This window comes from Sapajus apella, unplaced genomic scaffold (assembly GCF_009761245.1).
Source record: "Sapajus apella isolate SASKATOON/1434 unplaced genomic scaffold, GSC_monkey_1.0 scaffold117, whole genome shotgun sequence".
Classification (NCBI taxonomy): Eukaryota; Metazoa; Chordata; class Mammalia; order Primates; family Cebidae; genus Sapajus; species Sapajus apella.
Genome location: NW_022437057.1, coordinates 3,995,896 through 4,012,121, shown reverse-complemented (window position 1 = coordinate 4,012,121; position 16,226 = coordinate 3,995,896). Strand labels below are relative to the sequence as shown.

General features: G+C 40.1%; 1 pseudogene; it reads right to left on the bottom strand.

Moving 5' to 3' along the window:
* Positions 1-4,705: 4,705 nt before the first annotated feature.
* On the bottom strand, positions 4,706-4,994 carry LOC116538082 (annotated as a pseudogene).
* Positions 4,995-16,226: the final 11,232 nt, after the last annotated feature.

The following is a 16,226-nucleotide window of genomic DNA, read 5'->3' as shown; positions in this document are numbered from 1 at the left end:
AGAGTGCATTGGCATGATCTCAGCTCACAGCAAGCTCTGCTTCCCAGATTCCAACGATTCTCCTGCCTCAGTCTCCAGAGTAACTGGGACTACAGGCGCTCACAACCATGCACATCTATTTTTTTTTTTGTATTTTTAGTGGAGATGAGGTTTCACTATGTTGGCCAGGCTGGTCTTGAACTCCTGACCTTGTGATCTGCCTGCCTTGGCTTCCCAAGGTGCAGGGATTACAGGTGTGAGCCACTGCACTCAGCCAGAATTTCTTACAATTTACCATTCTAAGATGAAACATACCCTTTCAGTGGATATTGAGTTTCTCAACAAAAAAATTTGTTAGGAATCGGGTTGTAAAGCCTAGTATGGAAGGCTAAAAAGTAGCCCTCTAAGCACATCAGGTCCTAATCCCTGGAACCTATAAATGTTACCTTATAGGGAAATAGAGGATCTTTGAGGATATGATTAACTTAAAGATTCTGAGATGGAGAGATTATACAGATGGTCTCTAAAAGCAAACTCAAGTGTCTTTTTAAGAGAAAGGAAGAGGTGGATAACACACACAGAGGAAGCCATGTGAAGATGAAGGCAAAGATGGGAGTGCTGCAGCCACAAGCCAAGGAATGCTGGCAGCTACTGAAACTGAAAGAGGTGAGGAATGCGTTCACCCATAGGGCCTTTGAAAGCTCTTGACTTCAGCCTAGTGATTCTGATTTTGGACTTCAGGTCTCCATAACTGTAAGATAACACATTTCCACTGTTTTAAGCTGCTTAGTTTGTAGTAATATGTTACAGAAACCATAAGAAATTAAAACAACCAGGAAATTTTAGTAGGGAAAGCTAAAGTGGATATAGTGGAAAGAGTGGGTGCTTTGGATAAAAGTAAAACTCAAATCAAATCCCTCCTGGTATGATCTTGGCCAATAATATTAAACCAGCATGGGAAATACATGTGCAGCCACTCGCCCTCCCATGCCAAAGCAAATGTGAATCATCAATAGCAGCATTCCTTCCCAGATATGAACTCATAATATATTTCAGCACAGGTCTCTTGACAACCATAAGAAATGACATGTGACATTAAACTCAGTAACTATTCCTTTAATTACACTAACCATTATTCATTGGGTACCTACTATCTGCCAGGTATTTTAAATAAAAATATATGCAATTCCTCCAACAATTGAGGAGACAGTTTCTTCTTTACCTTGGTTTACAGACAAGAAAATCATATATCATAGCACAAAGCTATAAAGTCACAGGTTTGGCGTTCAAAACCAGGTCTCCCTGACTCCAAATCCCATTCCACCACCATGCATAACCAGCCACTTGGATTTTCTGAGCCTCAGTTTCCTCCTCTGTGAAATGGGGCTGCTGATCTCCACCTGGAAAAGCACATTTGAGGCTTGAGTGAGATCATTAACAAAGACAAGGACCCCAGGAGACTGTGTCTGACACAATGCTTGCACAGGCCAATGTTAGCAACCCAGACCTCTTCACTGCAGTGCAATAGAGAGAGATCTGGCCTCAGGTGGTGAAGCATAAAGCCCTGACCTAGCAGCTGTTGGAAACCCAGCCCATTCCTTGACACACCTCAACCCCATAGCTTGGTGTTTTTCCTCTGGAGGGACCACTCCTAGAGCCAGGGAACAACAGGGTCACTGTGACCTGAGCCAGAATACTCTATCAGATCAGCACGAGCCAGTACAATAAATTAGAATTACAAAACCAACAATCTTTTAACCAGGATGTAACCAAGGACCAGTCACAGGGAGGCCATCAACAGTGCGGAAGTGAACAGTGTTCTGATCCGGTCTCCCTGGACCCTCTGGGGGTTCTTGTCCCATTGTTGGGAGGTAGATTGAATCAGAGGAAACAGCAGGACGTCAGCAGAAAACATCCTCGGGTTTAAATCCTGGCCTTCCTACCTGCTTGCTGAGTTGTCTTGATTGCACTTTTTCACTTCCCCAAGCTTCAGTTTCCTTATCTGTAAGATGAATCACAACATGCCATGTGGATCAAATGGGTTAGTGCAAGCAACGGAGTAGATGCTCAGTCAGTGTCAGTTCCCCTCATTTTACCCATTCCCGCAAGTCCATGCCTGAGCCTGCCTGCAGAGCACTCTCCTTCCCAGAAACTCTCCAGCTAGATCCAGCAGCAAGTGTAGTGTCCATTGGGAAAGGCAGTAACATCCTGGGCAGGCAGGTGCTACCCTGGGAGGAAGGAACAGTGGAGATGACAGGGCCTCCTAACAAGTTCTAGTCCCGAGAGGCTCACCCACAGCTCTCTCTGTAGAACGGGATGGGAGGGAAAGGAATTAGGCACAGCCCTGCAAACCTAGTCTCAAGCAGAGAAAATACAAGTTGCACCTTCTAAGGAAAAAGAGTGCAGTCACCTTTCTATTTTGGTATCAACAACGTATGAACAGCAGGCTCTGGGCACAATAGGAAACCTACACCCACGCTGCTCCTTTATCGCTGTTCATCTCTTGGCAAATAATTACTCTCCCTGCAGGCACCCTCATGTGAGCCTTCTAATTATACCATTGTTGGGTTTCATGTCAACTGAACAATAAATTAAATGTGGGGCAAGATGTCTGATCAACATGTGCTGGGGAGTAAACTGTGGGAAGCACATGATATTAGTGATGGTACTGGGAATGGGGACATCGTCTTTCCGCCTAAGCTTTGTCTTGAGACAGGCTTCCTTATTCTCTGTTAATCCTGTTAAGGATGAGACTGTAACCTGGACCTGGAGTGACCCAAATCACCCTACCTCTGAAATGGACAAAACGCATTCATTATCATTTCCCTTCAAGGGACCCTGAGAGGGTTTGATTAACAAATGACTGTAAAATACTAGCAAATATATAGATAATAATTTCTCATCAACTTTTTCCTTAGTGGCATTGGCGTCCTTCTCTGAATTTTTGCTACATCAAAAGTCAAGTTTTTCATTAGAGAAAGAAAGAGGGCAGTGTTTATTTTAATATTTTGATATGTTATTTTAATAGTTTGATTTATTTTATATTTAACAGTTTTTAAGGTTTAATTAACAAATAAAAGTTATATATGTTTAATGTGTACAGTTGTTTTGATACATATGCACATTGTGAAATAATTACCACAATCACAATTAACGCACCCATCACCTCACTAATTTCCCTCCCTTTCTTCCCTCCTTCTCTCCCTCCTTCCCTCCCCCCTTCCAGGTGAGGGTACTTAAGATAAACCTTCTTAGCAAATTTCAAGTATCCAGTACAGTATCGCTAACCATAGTCACCACACTATACATTAGCTCCAGAACTTGTTTATCCTGCAGAGCTAAAACTACACTTTGACCAACACCTTCCCTATTCTTCAGCCCCTGGCAACCACCATTTGACTCTCTGTTCCTGTGAGTTTCACATTTTTTGGATTCCACATATAAGTGGGATCATGTAATATTTGTCTTTCTGTGTCTGGCTTATTCCTCTTCACATAATGTTCTCTAGGTTCATCCATGTTGTCACATGCAGCAAAATTTCCTTCTTTTTAAAGGCTAAATAATATTCCATAGTAGAAATATACCACAATTTCTTAATCCATTTATCCATCCATGAGCATTTGGGTTATTTCCATATTTTGGTGATTGTGAACAATGCTGCAATGAGCATAAAAGCGCAGATATCTCTGAGATCCTGATTTGGTTTTCTTTGGATGCACATCCAGAAGTGGGATCGTATGGTAGTTTTATTGCTAACTTTTGGAGAAAACTTCATACTGTTTTTTATAATGGTTGTACCTTTTCAAAACCCCATAAAAAATGTGCAAAGATTCTCTTTTATCCACATCCTCACCAACACTCAACACTTTGTCTTTTTCGATAATAGAACAGGCGTGAGGTGATATGTTAATTGTGTTTTGATTTGCATTTCCCTGGTGTTGAGCACATTTTCATTTCCATGCTGACCATTTGTATGCTTTCTTTTGAGAATACAAATACATCACGTCATATACAAAAATAAACTCAATCTGAAGTTTTGACCTGACACTAAAATTACTAGAAGAAAGTATAGGAAAAAAGGCTTCTTGACATTAGTGATGGCAATGATTTTTTAGATACAACACCAACAGAACAGGAAACAAAAGCAAAAATAAACAAATGAGCAATAACTATTCAGATCTTTTGCTCATTTTTAAATTCAGTTATTTGTTTTCTTGCTACTAGTTGCATGAGTTCCTTATGTGTTTTGCATATTAACTCCTTATCAGATATGTGATTTGCAAATATTTTCTCACATTTCATAGGTTGCCTTTCCACTGTGTTGATTCTTTTTTTTTTCTTTTCTTTTCTGTTTTTGAGGTTTGGACAAATTTATTGAAACATACAGGTTGTTAGCAGAGAAATTGTTCTATAGTGTGTTACATTTTGCCACTACCTTGAATATGTAATTAAAAATTTTTAAATATATTTTCCAAAACTAAGAATTTAGCCCAAAAAAAAAGTCATTTAGAACATTTTTAAAGATCAATAAGAAATGGGTTTTGGACATTAAGAAGATAAGTCACCAAATTAAACAGCAGCAACCCCCACTAATCTAGAATCACGTAGTGCCAAAGGTAGAGGTGTCTTGCAGAGTTAGTCATTATTACGGGAATCAGAAGAGATGGGCTCAGGCACACCTGTCAAAGGTGGTGGCAGAGCAGGCAGGACAGGACGGCTGGGCTGTTCAGGTGAGCATGCCCCAGAAACAGCAGCAGCAAAGAGCAGTCCAGCAGGCTGTGACGCAGGTGGATAGTTCCAACTCATCTCTTCGTAGGTCCTCTATCATGTACACTGTGGTTTTAGGAGGCTCCCGAGGTCTGCCCTGCCAGCTGTACTGTGGGTATCCTTGGTAGGGGTATCCTTGAGGTAGGGCCCCGCCATAGGTACTGGGCCCATTGTTTTTTTTGTGGATAAGGTGGGTATGGGGCTGATGGACCAGGGCCCGGATATGGTGGAGGATTCTCTTGGTTCATTAGGGACATGTAAACTGTACCTCACATCTCCAAAAACTGGCTGGGTAGTGGCTGGATCAGGATCTGAGGAGTCCAGACCAGCACACAGAAAACTCACTGCACCTACCTAGAAGAGAGTGAAGAGCTGCCATGTGACAGAAGTTTTTAGTTTGATACAATCCCATTTGTTTATTTTTGCTTTTGTTTCCTGTTCTGTTGGCATCATGTCCAAAAAATCACTGCCATCACCAATGTCAAAAAGCCTTTTTTCTATACTTTCTTCTAGTAGTTTTACAGTTTCATGTCTTCATGTTAAAGTCTTTAATCTATTTTGAGTTTATTTTTGTATATGCTGTGAGATAAGGGTCTAATTTTATTCTTCTGTGTATGTTACCCAGTTTTTCTAATGACGTTTATTGAAGAGACTATCCTTTCCCCATTGTGTGCTCTTGGCATTCTTATCAAAGATCAGTTAGCTGTACATATATGAATATATTTATTCTGTTATATTAGTCTACATGCCTGTTTTTATGCCAGTACCATATTGTTTTGATTACTATAGCTTTGTAATATATTTTAAAATCAGGAAGTGTGATGCCTCCAGCTTTTTTTTTTTTTTGTCCCTCAAGATTGCTTTGGAGATGTGTAGTTTTTTGTGATTCCATTTGAATTTTATGATTGCTTTTTAAAAAAATTAATGTAAAATGCTATTGGGGTTTTGATAGAGATTGCATTAAATCTGTGTGTTTCTTTGGGCACTATGGACATTTTAAAGATTTTAATTCTTCTAATCTATGAACATGGAATGTCTATCCACTTCTATGTCTCCTTTAGTTTCTTTCTTCAGTGGTTTATAACTTTCAGTGTGCAAGTCTTTCACCTCTTTAGTTAACTTTACCCTAAGTATTTTATTCTTTTTGTTTCTATTGTAAGTGGAATTGTTTTTTTAATTTCCTTTTTGGATAGTTCGTTGTTAGCATATAGCAAAAATATCACTGATGCTTGCAAGTTGATTTTGTATACTGCAAATTTACTGAATTTGTTTATTAGTTTTAATAATTTTTTGTATGGAGTCTTTAGGATTTTCTACATGTATGATCATGTCCCTGTAAGTGGAGTTCTTTCTTTTCAATTCGGATAGCTTTTATTTCTTTTTCTTGTCTGACTGCTCTGGCTAGAACTTCCAGTATTATGTTGAGTAGAAGTAATGAGATTGATCATCTTTGCTTTGCTTCAGATCTTAGAGAAAAATGCTTTCAAATTTTCCCCATTGATTATAATGTTAGCTGTGGTTTTTTCATATATGGCCTTTATTGTGTTGAGGTAAGTTTATTCTATACCTATTTTTTTCAGAGTTTTAAATCATAAATGGATGTTAAATTTTGTAAAATTAATTCTGAATCTTTTGAGATGATCATGTGGTTTTATCTTTCATTGTTAATGTTGTATATTATATTGATGTGATATGTTGAAACATTCTTCCATCTCAGGGATAAATCCTACTTGTTCCTGGTGTATAATCCTTTCAATGTGCTTCTGAATTTGGTTTGTTAGTGTGTTATTGGGGATTTTTGTGTTTATGTTAATTAAGGGACATTACCCTGTAGTTTTCTTTCCTTGTGGTGCTTTTGCTAAGCTTTGACATCAGGGTGATCCTGGCCTCATAATATGAGTTTAGAAGTGCTCTTTCTTATTCTATTATTCAAAAAAGTTTTATGAATCAGTATTGATTCATCTTTAAATATTTGGTAGAATTCACCCAGTAAGCCACCTAATTCTGGGCTTTTCTTTGTTGGGAAGGTTTTAATTATTGTTTAAATCTGATTTTTTAATTTAAAAAATTTGTCTGTTTCAATTTTTAAAATTTACCTGTTCTTAATTCAGCCTTGGCAGGTTGCATATTTTTAGGACTTTATCCATTTCTTCCAAGTTATCCAATTTGTTGATGTATAATTGTTGATAATGATTCTTTATAATCTTTTTTATTTCTGATGCATCTGCTGTAGTGTCTCTCATTTCTGATTTTATTTACTTGAGACTTCTTTCTTGTTTTCTAAGTTAGTTTAGCTATGAGATTTGTCAAATTTGTTTGTCTTTTCAAGAAACCAAATCTTGGTTTCCTTGATTTTTTCTACTGTTTTTTTTTATTATCTCTTTTATTTATTCCTACTCTCATTATTATCATTTCCTTTCTTCTGCAAATATGGGACTTGGTTTGTTCTTTTTCTGGTTCCTGGAGGCGTCAAATTAGGTTGTTTATTTGCAATCTTTTTTCTTTTTAAAATGTAGACATTTGTCACTATGAATGTCCCTTTACTACTGCTTTTACTGTATCCCACAAGTTTTGGTACACTATTCCTTCAGTTTTGTTTATCTCTCAAGGAATAGTTTTGTTTTGTTGATTTAATGTACTTTTGTATTATTTTTTCTTTTTTTAAATTATACTTTTAGTTCTGGAATACATGTGCAGAACGTGCAGGTCTGTTATTAGGTATACATGTGCCATGGTGGTTTGCTGCACCCATCAATCCATCATCTACATTAGGTATTTCTCTTAATGCTATCCCTCCTCTAGCTCTCCACTCCCCCCAACAGGCCCCAGTGTGTGATGTTCCCCTTCCTGTGTCCATGTGTTCCCAAAGCTGGAGGCATCATGCTACCTGACCTCAAACTATACTACAAGGCTACAGTAACCAAAACAGCATGGCACTGGTACCAAAACAGATGTATAGACCAACAGAACAGAACAGAGGCCTCAGAAATAATGCCACACACCTACAATCATCTGATCTTTGACATACCTGACAAAAACAAGCAATGGGGAAAGGATTCGCTATTTAATAAATGGTGTTGGGAAAACTGGCTACCCTTTGTGTTTTTCTTTTTCACACAATCGTTGTTTAAGTGGTTTGTTTAGTTTCAACGCATTTGTAAATTTTCCCAGTTTCTTTTTTTTTGAGACAGAGTCTCTCTCTGTCCCCCAGGCTGGGGAGGAGTGCAGTGGCACAATCTCCAGTCACTGCAACCTCTGCTTCTCAGGTTCAAGGGATTCTCCTGCCTCAGCCTCCCAAGTAGTTGGGACTACAGGCATGCACCACCACACCCAGGTAAGCTTTGTATTTGTAGTAGAGATGAAATTTCATACTATTGGCCAGGCTGGTCTTGAAATCCTGACCTTGTGATCCGCCCACCTTGGCCTCCCAAAGTGCTGGGATTACAGGAGTGAGACATCACTCCCAGCCCCCAGTTTCTTATTGCTATTGATTTACAGTTTTATTTCATTGTGATCAGGAAAGATATTTGATATAATTTTGATCATTTTATATTTGTTAAGTTATTTTGTGACCTAAAATATGACCTATCCTAGAGAACATTTATATGCACTTGAGAAGATGTATTATTTGCTTTTTGATGGAAAGCTCTGTATATATGTTAGATCCATTTGATCTAGAGCATTGTTCAAGTCAGTTTCTTTATTGATTTTATATTTGGTTGTTCTATTATTGCAAGTTGGGTATTGAAGTTTCCTACTATTATTGTATTGCTGTCAATTTCTTCCTTAAGATATATCAATATTTCCATTACATATTTTAGTGCTCTGGTGTTGGATGCACATCTATTTATAATTGTTATCTCTTCCTGATGGACTGACCCTTTCAATTATTATATAGTGTCCCCTTTTGTCTCTTGTGATAGTTTTTGACTTGAAGTCTATTTTTTCTCATGTAAATATAGTTACCCTTGCTTTCTTTTTGGTTACCATTTGCATAGATATATTTTTCCATCTCTTCACTTCCAGGCTATATGTGTCCTTAAATCTAAACTGAGTCTCTTACAGACAGCATATTGTTAGATTGTGTGTGTGTGTGTGTGTGTGTGTGTGTGTGTGTGTGTGTGTGTGAAATCCATTCAGCAACTCTATGTCTTTCCAATGGGGAGTTTAATCCATTTACATTTAATGTTATTAGCAGATAAAGACTTACTATTGCCATTTTGCTAATTGTTTTTGTCTTTTAAAAATTGTTTTATTCCTCTTTTCTGTCTTACTGTCTTACTTTATTATTTTTTTTGCAGTGATTTGCTTTATTTTTTCTTTACCTTTTGTGTATCTATTTTAATAGTTTCTTTGTGATAGCACAAGGCTTGCCTTAACTAAATTGTAGTTACAGCCATCTATTTTAAGTTGATAATATTTTAATTCCAATCATATACAAAAACCTCACACTTCTACTCCTCCCCACACGTATTTTGTATTCTTAAAGCCAGCATTTACTTCTTTTAATGTTATGAATCCATTAATGAATTTTTGCAGTTATTCTTATTCTAAATGTTTTTTACTTTTAGTTGAATATAATTTATGTGCCACCATTAAAGTGGTATATTATTATGTATTTTCTGTATATTTACTTTCACCAGGAAGATTTATGCTTTCAAATACTTTGGGGCCAGGTGCGGTGGCTCACTCCTATAATCCCAGCACTTTGGCAGGCTGACGTGGGAGAATCACCTGAGGTCAGGAGTTTGAGATCAGCCTGGACAACATGGTAGAAACCCTGTCTCTACTAAAAATACAAAAATCAGCAGGCTGTCATGGTGGGCACCTGCAATCCCAGCTACTTGGGAAGTTGAGGCAGGAGAATTGCTTGAACCTGGGAGGTGAAGTTTGCAGTGAGCCAAGAGCATGCCACAGCACTCCAATCTGGGCAACAGAATGAGACTCTATCTCAAAAATAAATAAATACGTAAATAAATAAATGAAATGATTTGGAATTGTTGTTTGGTGTGTTTTTCTTCCAATTTGAAGAATTCCCTTAAGCATTTTTATTTTTATTTTTTTGTAAGACAGATCTAGCAGTGACCAACTTTCTTAATTTTTGTTTTCCTAGGAAAGACTTTATCTCTCCTTCATTTTTAAAGGGTCATTTTTCTGGGTATAGGACTCTTGGTTGTTAGGTTTTTTTGTTTTTTGTTTTGTTTTCTTTTAATACTTTAAGTATATCATCTCTTTCTCTTGAACTGCTAAGTTTCTATTGAGAAATTTACTGACAATAATTTAGGGGTTCCCTTATATGTGATAAGCCACATTTCTCTTGCTGCTTTAAAAATTCTGATTATCTTTGATTTTTGAAAATTTAATTATAATGTGTCTTGGCATATGTTCAACCTATTTATGGTCCTCTGGACTTCTTGAATGTAGATATCTATTTATTTCTCCATATTTAGAAAATTTCTAGTCATTATTTCTTTAAATAATCTTTTTGTTCTTTTCATTTTCTTTTAGCTTTCTGTAACTTCCAAAATGCACATATTCATTTGCTTGATGGTGTCCCATAAGTCTAAGTATTCTCCACTTTTTAAATTTATTTTTCCCCTTTTTGCTTCTCTGACTAAATAATTTCACTTCATCTGTCTTTGAGTTCACTAATTCTTTCCTGTGCCCAAGCAAATATGTAATTAAAGCTCCATATTGCATTTTTCATGTCAATCATTGTACTCTTGAGATCCAGAATTTGTTTGGTTCTTTTTCATGGTTTTTATCTTTCTGTCAAACTGCTAGTTTAGATCATATATGTTTTCCTGATTTCAGTGAGTTTTCAGTCATCTTTAGCAGCTCTCTAAACTTCTTTAAAACAACTATTTGACTTTTTTTTGTCAGACAATTAATAGACCATTTATTTAAAATTTGTTCCTGCAAATTAATTTTGTTCCTTTGATGGTTTCACATTTCCCTGACTTTTTGTGTTCCATATAGCCTTGCATTGGTGTTTGCTCATTTAAGGAAGCAGTTACTTCTTCCAGGCCTTGGGAGGAAAGACCTTCACCTGAATGTGGGTGCAAGGGCATCAACTGGACAGAGTATTCACAGGCACTAGCTCCAGGAGAATGTCAGGGAGTCAGGTCTGGGGATATATAGGTGTGCTGAATCCAGTGGAAGCTCTGGGTCAGTGGGCGTACAGCAGAGCCAGGTCTAGTGAGTGCATGGCAGCACTGGTTCCCATGGATGTGCAGGAACACTGGCTTTGGTGGGGTTGCAGTAGTGCTGGGTCTGGTGTGTGCAAAGTGGTGCTAGCTGTGAGGAGGTTGTAACAGCACCAGCTCTGGTGGATACTAGGCAGTCTCAGCTGGGGGGTCATGGTATCTCTGGCTTGGGAGGCTTAGCAATGTGAGCTCTAGGCAACTCTGGCAAGCAGAGCCCACATTGATAAAGATTGCAGAGGTCCTTGCTGACGGAGGCTGCAGTAGTCTGTGGCAGCAATCTGGGCTGCTGCTGGTCCTCAGTGGCCAGAGATTCTGGAGTCTTCCAGCTTTCTAAATAGCTTTTCTAAAACATAACTGTTTTTCCCACCCTTTCCTATTTAGTAATCCTCAGGATTCTTTTGGTTTTTTTGTTTGTTTGGTTCGTTTAATTTTTCTTTTTATTTCCACTGGGTTGCTACAGCTTCTTAACTGGGCTTCAGAGGTCTCCCAGAACTACTTTTATTTGTGGGTAGTTATTAAATCATTGCTTTTGTGGGGTACAAGGCTTGGTACCTTCTAGTTCACCATCCTGCTGACATCACTTCTTCCCACATTCCCATTCCATTTTATTATATTTCATTGAGGAAGGAGACGTGAGTGGTTCTGGAAGGAGAAAGGAGGCTCTGAACCTGGACCTTCAGGGCATACAGGAAAAACTTATTTTAATACCCTCTAGTATTTATTTCCATACCTGGTAATCGTGGCCGCAGGTGGGAGAGGAGATCAAAAGAAGCATCCCTGACATCTGCCATCAACCATAACTCCCCTGGCATTGTCACCACTGCAGAGCTGGGATTAATCCTACGTAGACTCAGGAGTGGAGCTGGAGTTAGTATCCCATAATATCTAATGTCTCACAGGAAGGGAGTCTGAGTTTGTTTCAGTGGCTGGCCATCTCCAGCTAGGTCTAGAGTTTCTGTGTCTTTGGCTAAGCAGAGGTGTGGAGAGAGGCTCAGGGACAGCACGTAGGCCAGTCAGGGTCTTGCTCGTTCACTTAATGCTGCAGGTGTCTATCAGCCCTGCTCTGCACAGGGACACAGTAATGTTTCTCAGCTGCTCACAGTTTAATGGGAAGACAGGAACTCACTCTAATTTGTTATCAAACCATAAGCAGTGACAGAGGCCATGGAAGGTACAGAGGATGTGCAGGGGGAGTGTGACCAGCTCTGCAGGCCACATGGTACTTTCGGTGGCTCACTTTTCTGAACTCAAGCTCGTACACTGGGCCAAAGTCCAGCATGGGAGAGTTTATTTAGGATTGTCAATTTGGCTTAAGAAATATACCTGGCATCTGCTGGATACCCTACCCTGCGCCAGCTGCCAGGGTTGGACACATGAGGAAGATATAGCTCTGTCCTCAAGGAGTTCCTCTGAAGTAGAGGAGACAGATTTAAAAGTAGATAATCATTATGTAATCTGGTGAGTGCAATGATTAGGGTAGGTAAAGGGTATTTAGCAAGAGTAGTAACTGAGGTCAGGCACGGTGGCTCATGCCTGTAATCCCAGCACTTTGGGAGGCCGAGGTGGGTGCATCACTTGAGGTCAGGAATTCAAGACCAGCCTGTCCAACATGGTGAAACCCCATCTCTATTAAAACTACAAAAATGAGCTGGATGTGGTGGTGGGTACCTGAAATCCCAGCTACTCTGGAGGCTGAGGCAGGAGAATCGCTTGAACCCAGGAGGCAGAGGTTGCTGTGAGCTGAGATCACACCACTGCACTCCAGCCTGGGTAACAGAGTGAAACTCCATCTCAAAAAATAAAAAATAAGTAAAAATAAATAAATAATGACTCAACATTATACGTCATTAGGGAATTGCTAATTAAAATAACGAGATGCCACTACACACCTGTTAGAATGGCCACAAGCCAAAACACTGGCAATACCAAATGCTGGCAAGGAAGTGGAACAATAAGAACTCTCATTAGTGGCTGGTGGGAATGCAAGATGGCGCAGTTGCTTTGGAAGAAAATGGGACAGTTTCTTATCAAATTAAACAACTCTTGCCATAGGATTCGGCAATTGCAGTCCTTGGTATTTACCCAAATGAGTTGAAAATTTATGTCCACAGAGGAACCCACATAAGGATGTTTATAGCAGCTTTATCCTTAATTACCAAATCTTGGAATCAACCAAGATGTTCTTCAGTAGGCGAATGAATAAATATACTGTGGTACATCCAGACAATAGAATGTTATTCAATACTAAAAGGAAAAGAGCTATCAAGCCATGAAAAGATGTGGAGGGACCTTAACTGCCTCTTACTAAGTGAAAGAACCCAATCTAAAAAAGCTACATGCTGTGTGATTCCAACTCAATGAAATTCCGGAAAAGGAAAAAATATGGGGATAGCAGAAGGATCAGAGGTTTCCAGGGGTGGAGGTGGGGGAGGAATAAGTTGGAGGAACATGGAGAGTTTTTAGGGCAGTTTATTCTGTATGATACTGCAATCGTCAATACATGTCTTCACACATTTGTCAAACCTCACAGAATGTACAACACTAAGAGTGAATCTTAATGTAAACTATGGACTCTGGAGGATAATGATGTGACAATGTAGGCTCATCGATTACAACAGATGTCCCCTCTGGTGTGGGATGCTGATCGTGGGAAAGGTTCTACATGGGTTGTGACAGGGAATCTATGGGAATCTCTGTACTTTTCGCTTAATTTTGGTCTGAACTTAAATCTGCTCTAAAAAAATGAGGGCTATTAAAAATAGGAAAATGAGAATGTAACAATCGTTCATGTTTACTGAGGCTCACTAACAGCTGGGCAGTGGGTTAAGGGCGTTGGATTCACTTTAGTCCTTGAAATAAACCTTGGAGTCAGGAACTGTGATCATCATCTTCTTACACCAATGGAGCAATTAAGGCTTTCATGGATTGAGGAAGGAGCTTTCCTCCAGTTCTTACAAGAGAGGCCAGATCCAATCTTCCAACTCAGGTTGTCCTGAGTCCAGAATTCAGGCCATTTAACCACCGTGCTAGACTCTTACTCTGAAGTACTAAAAAATTACTAAAGCTCTCTGAAGTCTAGGCCATCGTTCCGTTTTGGTACAGGTCCGTACATGATTGGCAGCTCTCTCTCTCTCTTTCTTTCTCTCTCTCTCGTTTTCTTTCTTTCATTCATTGACTGCTTTGGTTAGCAGTTGTTTGGCTCCCACTCTGCAACAGGCTCTGTTCACTACATGTTCATTATATGTTCATTTTCACTGCCCTAGGAGATAAGAACCTTGATATACTTGTTCTACTTCTCCTGGCCCTGGCTGTGTGAAGAGGATCAGATATGAACACCAGAATTCCAACCAGTCAGCACAATGACCTGCCGTTTATTGAGCTATTTGAAAGTGTGGCAGAGTCCCCTGAGTGAAATGACAGTGCCAAAGAAGTGCCAAAGAATATCAGGAAATTAAAATACATATAAAGTACGAAGCAGTACCTGGCACAGTTTCAACCCAATGAGCCATCAGTTCTAATCAAAGCTGCACATCTGCCTTGGAATGAAGCAGAGTTCTGGGCTTGAAGCAAGATGGAGAAAATTCTTCCCCTCTGCCCCACAGAAGCTGGGCTTTTGGTCTGCATTAGCCAGATTAAGGCTCTAATTGCCCCTTTGTTTTTGTTAGTGAGATGTAGCCGGCTGGCTATACTTGTAATTATACCTGTAAAATCACTGTAGCTGTAGCTGTCTGTGCAGACAATTGAATACATATACGTAAATATTACAGTCAGGAAATGGACTTTCAAGCTGATACTGAGCTCCAATATGCCTTGTTTAACTTACAGTTACTTTGAGTGTTCTTTCTTCTTTTTCCGTATCCTATAGAGTTTGTTTCCCAGCACCAATATGGCCAAATTGTGCAAGTTCAAGGCAATTCCATCTCTTCCTAGCTGTGTGACCTGGGGAAAATTACTAAAGCTCTCTGGGCCTCCATTTCCCATCTGTAATGGGGAAAGTAATGACCTTCTTAGAGGATAAGAATAGATGCTTCACAGGGTCTATCTGACGATTAAATAAGACCCTTCTCTTAGTAACACATACAAGCATTTTTACTTTCCAAGTGCATCTACTGAGAAGACAAGGGTCCTGGCCCTGGGCTGGTGCAATTGATTTCGTGGCATCATTTTAGGGAATGTACATTCGTATGTTACATATTCATTAGTTACATATTCATATTCATATACATATTCATATTCTGATATCAGGAAGGATAAGATGCGGAAAAATTATCTTAGCATTGAAAAAAAAGTAGTGTATCTCATAATTGATATACAAAGGGCTGAGGGAATAGAAAATACTCGTAGCCTTGAGACTGGGGAGTGGTCAGAGAACAGAATGGTAGCCCTGGACTTTCAGGAGCAGCTCAGAAACCCACAGGTCGAGAAGGGGCAGTGGGCGGGGCAGGGGGCAGCAGGAGCCCAGGCTTGGACGGGAGAAGTGTCAAGAAAGCCAAAGACGGGAGGGTGGGTGCGGCGAGAGGGCCTTTGTGCACCTGGAGTTAAACAGGCGCTGGGCCCTCCGGAGAGGCCCAGATGTGCCCGGGTTCAGACCCCAGCTCTGCAGCTCACCGGCAAAGCCGAGCTAGCCTTTGCACGTTCTGTGAGCCTCTGTTTCTCCGCAAAACAGCAACCGAAATCACCACTTCCGGTTCTGGTGAGAATGACACAAGGAAAAAATATGCGACTCCGCGGGGACAGGTCTGGCACAGAGGAGAGGGAAGGAGCTAGCGTTGGACTCCTTTGCCCATGTTTGCCTCCCATGACCCCCATCTGCTCCCACGAGCAGGAATCTTCAACATCCCAGTGCAGGAGGTGGATGGGCCGCCCTAGTAGCAGGAAAGGAGGGGGCAATTTATAGTTTTCCATAGGCTGAACATGAAGGCTGGGACCCGGAATGAGGGGACGTGGGGAGCACTGGAGCGGCCTCCTCCTGCACCGCGCAGCCCAGAGCAAGGCGAGGGGCGGAAGGGCCCCTAGTTCATGGAAATGGAATAGGAATCAATATTGCTATGCCATCGGATCGATATTCCCATGCCCCTCTTAGTCTTCATTTTCTGGGCTTTTGTCGTCCCCTTCCTTGGCCCGTTCTCTGCTTCCTGGGTCCCGGCCCCACACCACCTCCCACCTCGCCTTGCCAAAATCATCAGATATGGCTGTCATGTGGGCCAGGCAGCCTGCCAGGGCAGCGCTTACACAATTTATGGCGCCTTCTTAAAGTGTCTGAGAGACTCGCCA